The 5,468-nt window shown below is 50.2% G+C and overlaps 1 long non-coding RNA gene across 1 annotated transcript; it reads right to left on the bottom strand.

Moving 5' to 3' along the window:
* Positions 1–3,368: 3,368 nt before the first annotated feature.
* Positions 3,369–5,468, bottom strand: LOC115917005. Its single transcript, XR_004061659.1, has 3 exons — positions 5,402–5,468; positions 4,437–4,538; positions 3,369–3,612 (listed from the first exon to the last, which is right to left on the bottom strand). It is a non-coding gene; the product is annotated as an uncharacterized LOC115917005 (long non-coding RNA).

Raw genomic sequence — 5,468 nt, 5'->3', positions numbered from 1 at the left:
CCTGGAGATCGACCGAGTCACCGCCCACTTCTGAGGGACCCAAAATCCCAAAAAATCCCCCCAAAAACAACTTTTAAAAAATCCCAAATCCCCCCCCCAAAAAAAAAACTCCCAAAAAATCCCAAAAATAAAAAAAATATTCCCACAAAATCGCCAAAAATCCCCCCCAAAAAAAACCCCAAAATCCCAAAAAATCCCCTCCAAAATAATTTTTAAAAATCCCAAATCCCCCCCCCAAAAAAAAATCTCCCAAAAAATCCCAAAATTAAAAAAATTCCCACAAAATCCCAAAAACACCCCAAAATTCCCAAAAAATCCCCTCCAAAATAATTTTTAAAAATCCCAAATTCCAAAAAAAATCTCCCTAAAAATCCCCACAAATTCCCCAAAAATGCCCCCAAATTTTCTTCCATTACCCAAAATCCCCCCAAAATTTCCCCAAAGAAAAAAAAAAATCTCCCCAAAAAAATAATAAAGAAAAATCTCCCCAAAAATCCCAAAACCCCCCCAAATTCCCCAGAATTTCCAAAAAAATCCCCAAAAAAGTCAAAAAAAATCCCCTCCAAAATTCCCCAAGAATTTGCTAAAATTCAAAAAAATTCCCCCCAAATTTCCAAAAAATCCCCAAAAATTAAAAAAAACCAAACTGAACCCTCCCCCAAATCCCAAAATTTTGTTACAAATCCCCTAAAAAATCCTCAAAACATTCCCAAAATCCCCCAAAAAATCCCCAAAAAACCCCAAATCCCCCCAAAATTCCCGTTTGTAATAAAACACAATTTTCAACTCTGCTTTTGAGGTTTATTTGGGGAAATTTGGGGAAGATTTTGGGGGGGATTTTGGGGGGATTTGGGGTCATTTTAGGGGATTTTGGGGTCATTTTAGGGGATTTTGGGGTCATTTTAGGGGATTCGGGGTTCACAGTGCCTTGGGGTTTGTTCACAGTGAATTTTGGGGAGGGGGTTTTGGGATTTTTGGTATTTTCGGGGAGATTTTTGGTATTTTGGGGGCAGATTTTGGGGGATTTTTTGAGGCCGTTTTTCTCTTTTCTGGCTGCGTTTTTTTTGGACGCTTTCCACCCCATTTGGGGGAATTTTTTTTTGTATTTTTCTGTATTTTTGAGGCGTTTGGTGGTTTTCTATTTTTTCAGGTATTTTTGGTGCTTTTCACATGTTTTTCCTGGTGTTTTTGACCGAATTTCGGGTTTTTTGGGGTATTTTTGGGGTGTCTCCAGCTGGTTTTTGGCTGGTTTCAGCTGTTTCCAGGTGGTTTTTTGCTGTTTCTGGCCGATTTTGGGGTTTTGGGGGTATTTTTGGCTGTTTCCGGCTGTTTTCCAGGTATTTCCAGGTGTTTTTTAAAGTTTCTGGCTGATTTTCGGGTATTTTTTTGCTATTTTGGGTGTTTCCAGCTGTTTCTCGGTGTTTTCCAGCTGTTTCCAGGTGTTTTTCAGGTGCTTTTCAGGTGGTTTTTTGGTGGTTTTCAGGTGGTTTTGGCTGAATTTTGTTTCTTTTTGGGGTATTTTTGGCTGTTTCCAGCTGTTTTTTCACGTGTTTTTTGGGGGGTTTTCAGCTGAATCTTGCTTCTTTTGGGGCTATTTTGGGATATTTTGGGTGTTTCCAGCTGGTTTTTGTGGTTTTCAGGTATTTCCAGGATTTTTTTTTTGTGGTTTTCAGATGGTTTTTTGGGTGTTTTCGGCTGAATTTTGGTTCTTTTGGGGCTATTTTGGCTGTTTCCGGCTGTTTTCCAGGTGTTTTTAAAGTTTCTGGCTGATTTTCGGGTATTTTTTTGCTATTTTGGGTGTTTCCAGCTGTTTCCAGCTGTTTCCAGGTGTTTTCCAGGTGGTTTTTTGGTGGTTTTCAGGTGGTTTTGGCTGAATTTTGTTTCTTTTTGGGGGTATTTTCGGGTGTTTCTTGCTGGTTTCCAGGTGGTTTTTGCTGTTTCTGGCTGGTTTGGGGGTAGTTTGGGGTATTTTGGGTGTTTCCAGCTGCTTTTCGTTGTTTTTCGGGTATTTTTTCGGTGGTTTTCAGATGTTTCTCCTGGTGTTTTTGGGCTGAATTTTGCTTCTTTTTTGGGGTATTTTGGGGCTATTTCTGGCTGATTTTTGGGGTGGTTTTGTGCATTTCCGGCTGTTTGTCGTCGTTTCTCAGGCATTCCGGGTGTTTTTAACCGTTTCTGGCTGGTTTGGGGGTATTTCTTTCCTATTTTCGGGCATTTCCAGATTTGTTTTTGTGTTTCTGGCCGAGTTTTGGGGCATTTTCAGCCGTTCCTGGCCCGTTTTTGGGGTGCTTTCAGGTGTTTTTCGTGTTTCCGGTTGTTTTTCGGGTGTTCTTGGTTGTTTCCAACTGATTTTGGGGATATTTTCAGTGTTCCCAGCCGATTTTGGGGGTATTTTCGGTGGTTTTGGGTGTTTCCAGTGTTCTCAGATGTGTCCAACCCATTTCTCAGCTATTCTCAGGTGTTCCCAGCTGAGTTTTGGGGTATTTTTTGGTGATTTTGATGTTTCCGGTTGTTTTTCAGCTGTTCTCAGGTGTTCCCAGCCGATTTTGGGATATTTTCAGTGTTCCCAGCCGATTTTTGGGGTATTTTTGGTGGGTTTGGGTGTTTCCAGTGTTCTCAGATGTATCCAACCCATTTCTCAGCTATTCTCAGGTGTTCCCAGCTGGGGTTTGGGGTATTTTTTGGTGGTTTTCGGTCTTTCTGGTTGCTTTTCAGTTGTTCCCAGGTGTTTCCACCCCATTTCTCAGGTATTTTCAGGTGTTCCCTGCCGATCTGTCGGGTATTTTGGGTGCTCCCAGCCTTTTTTTTTGAGGTATTTTGGGGTGATTTTGACGTTTCCGGTTGTTTTTCAGATGTTGTCAGTTGTTTTCAACTGATTTTGGGGATATTTTGGGTGTTTCCATCCGATTTTGGGGGTATTTTCAGGTGTTTCCATCCAATTTTTGAGGTATTTCGGGTGTTCCCAGCCGTTTTTTTGGGTTTTTCAGGTGTTTCCAGACGATTTTCTGGGTATTTCTGGGTGTTTCCAGCCGAATTTTGGGGGGTGTTTTCAGCATTCCCAACCGATTTTTGTGTATTTCAGCATTTCCAGCCGATTTTTGGGGTATTTTCAGCATTTCCAGCCCATTTTTTTCTGTATTTCAGCATTTCCAGCCCATTTTTTGGTGTATTTCAGCATTTCCAGCCCATTTTTTGTGTATTTCAGCATTTCCAGCCGGTTTCTGGGGTTATTTCAGCATTTCCAGCCGGTTTTTGGGTGTATTTCACCATTTCCAGCCGGTTTTTGGAGTTATTTCAGCATTTCCAGCCCATTTTTTGTGTATTTTCAGCATTTCCAGCCGGTTTCTGGGACATTTTCAGCATTTCCAGCCCATTTTTGGGATTATTTCAGCATTTCCAGCCGGTTTTTGGGGTTATTTCAGCATTTCCAGCCGGTTTTTGGGGTTATTTCAGCCGTTTTTTGGGGTAGTTCCGTGGGGTTGTGGCGTTCCCGGGTGCGTGGCGCCCCCTCAGGCCCGGAGCAGGTGCTGCAGGTGCTCCCCCAGCGGCAGCGCCCCCCAGCGGCTCAGCAGCCGCAGCGCAGCCGCCGCCACCCGGAACCGGAGCCACTCCAGCCTGGGGGGGAGGGGACAGGTGGGGTCACCTGGGGACAGGTGGGGTCACCTGGGGGTCACACACACCTGGGGGGGACAGGTGAGGGTCACACACACACCTGGGGGGAGGGGACAGGTGAGGTCACCTGGGGGTCACACACACCTGGGGGGGACAGGTGAGGTCACCTGGGGGGGGACACACCTGGGGAGGGGTCACACACACACCTGGGGGGGGGAGAGGTGAGGTCACCTGGGGACAGGTGGGGTCACCTGAGGGTCACACACACCTGGGGGAGGAGGGGACAGGTGAGGTCACCTGGGGGTCACACACACACACATGGGGGGGGGACAGGTGGGGTCACCTGGGGTCACACACACCTGGGGGGGGGAGAGGTGGGGTCACCTGGGGGTCACACACACCTGGGGGGGGAGGGGACAGGTGGGGTCACTTGGGGGGGACAGGTGAGATCACCTGGGGGACACACCTGGGGAGAGGTCACACACACACACATGGGGGAGGGGACAGGTGGGGTCACCTGGGGGTCACACACACCTGGGGAGGGGAGAGGTGGGGGTCACCTGGGGGTCACACACACCTGAGGGTCACACACACCTGGGCGGGGGGTCAGACACACACCTGAGCCCCTCCCCCTCCCTTCTGCACCCCTCCTTCTCTCACCTGAGCCCCTCCCCCACACCTGAGCCCCTCCCAGCTCCTTCCCTGAGCCCCTCCCCCACACCTGAGCCCCCCTTGCCTGAGCCCCTTCCCCTCCCCCTGAGCCCCTCCCCTCCCCCGTGCCCCCTCCCCCTCCCCCTTGCCCCTCCCCCTGTGCCCCTCCCCCTCACCTGAGCGCCAGCTCGAACTTGAGCCGCTCCCAGCCCAGGTGCAGCCGCTGCCGCAGGGACCCCCCGGGCCCCCCCCGGAGGCGGCTCCAGCTGCGCACGGCGCTGGGGGAGGGGCACGGGGTCACCTGGGGGCACCTGGGGGCACCTGGGTGACCCCAACAACCCCCGGAGATCACCTGGGCACACCTGGGCACACCTGGGCACACCTGGGCACACCTGGGCACACACACATGCAGACACACAGCCACACCTGGGCACACCTGTTACACACAGACACACCTGGGCACACCTGTCACATATACAGACACACCTGGGCATACCTGGGCACACCTGTTGCACACATAGACACACCTGGGCACACCTGGGCACACCTGGGCATTCCTGGGCACACCTGTTACACACATATACAGACACAAAGACACACCTGAGCACACCTGGGCACACCTTGCCACACCTGTCACAAATACAGACACACCTGGGCACACCTGGGCACACCTGTTGCACACATATACAGACACACCTTGGCACACCTAGGCACACCTGGGCACACACACATGCAGACACACAGACACACCTGGGCACACCTGTCACATATACAGACACACCTGGGCACACCTGTTACACACATATACAGACACACCTGGGCACACCTGGGCACACCTGGGCACACACACATGCAGACACACAGCCACACCTGGGCACACCTATTACACACAGACACACCTGGGCACACCTGTCACATACACAGACACACCTGGGCACACCTGGGCACACCTGTCACACACACACAGCCACACCTGGGCACACCTGTCACATACACAGACACAAATACACACCTGGGCACACCCGTCACATATACAGACACACCTGGGCACACCTGGGCACACCTGTCACACACATACACACACAGACACACCTGGGCACGCCTGTCACACACACACCTGTGTCACTCGGAGGTGTCTCACCTGCGGGCCATGATGCCGTACCTGTCCGCAGGTGCGCCCAGCGCCCCGTGCACGCTGCGGACGGTGT

This window comes from Camarhynchus parvulus, unplaced genomic scaffold (genome assembly GCF_901933205.1).
Source record: "Camarhynchus parvulus unplaced genomic scaffold, STF_HiC, whole genome shotgun sequence".
In the NCBI taxonomy this organism is placed as follows: domain Eukaryota; kingdom Metazoa; phylum Chordata; class Aves; order Passeriformes; family Thraupidae; genus Camarhynchus; species Camarhynchus parvulus.
This window is presented reverse-complemented; position numbering and strand designations above follow the sequence as displayed.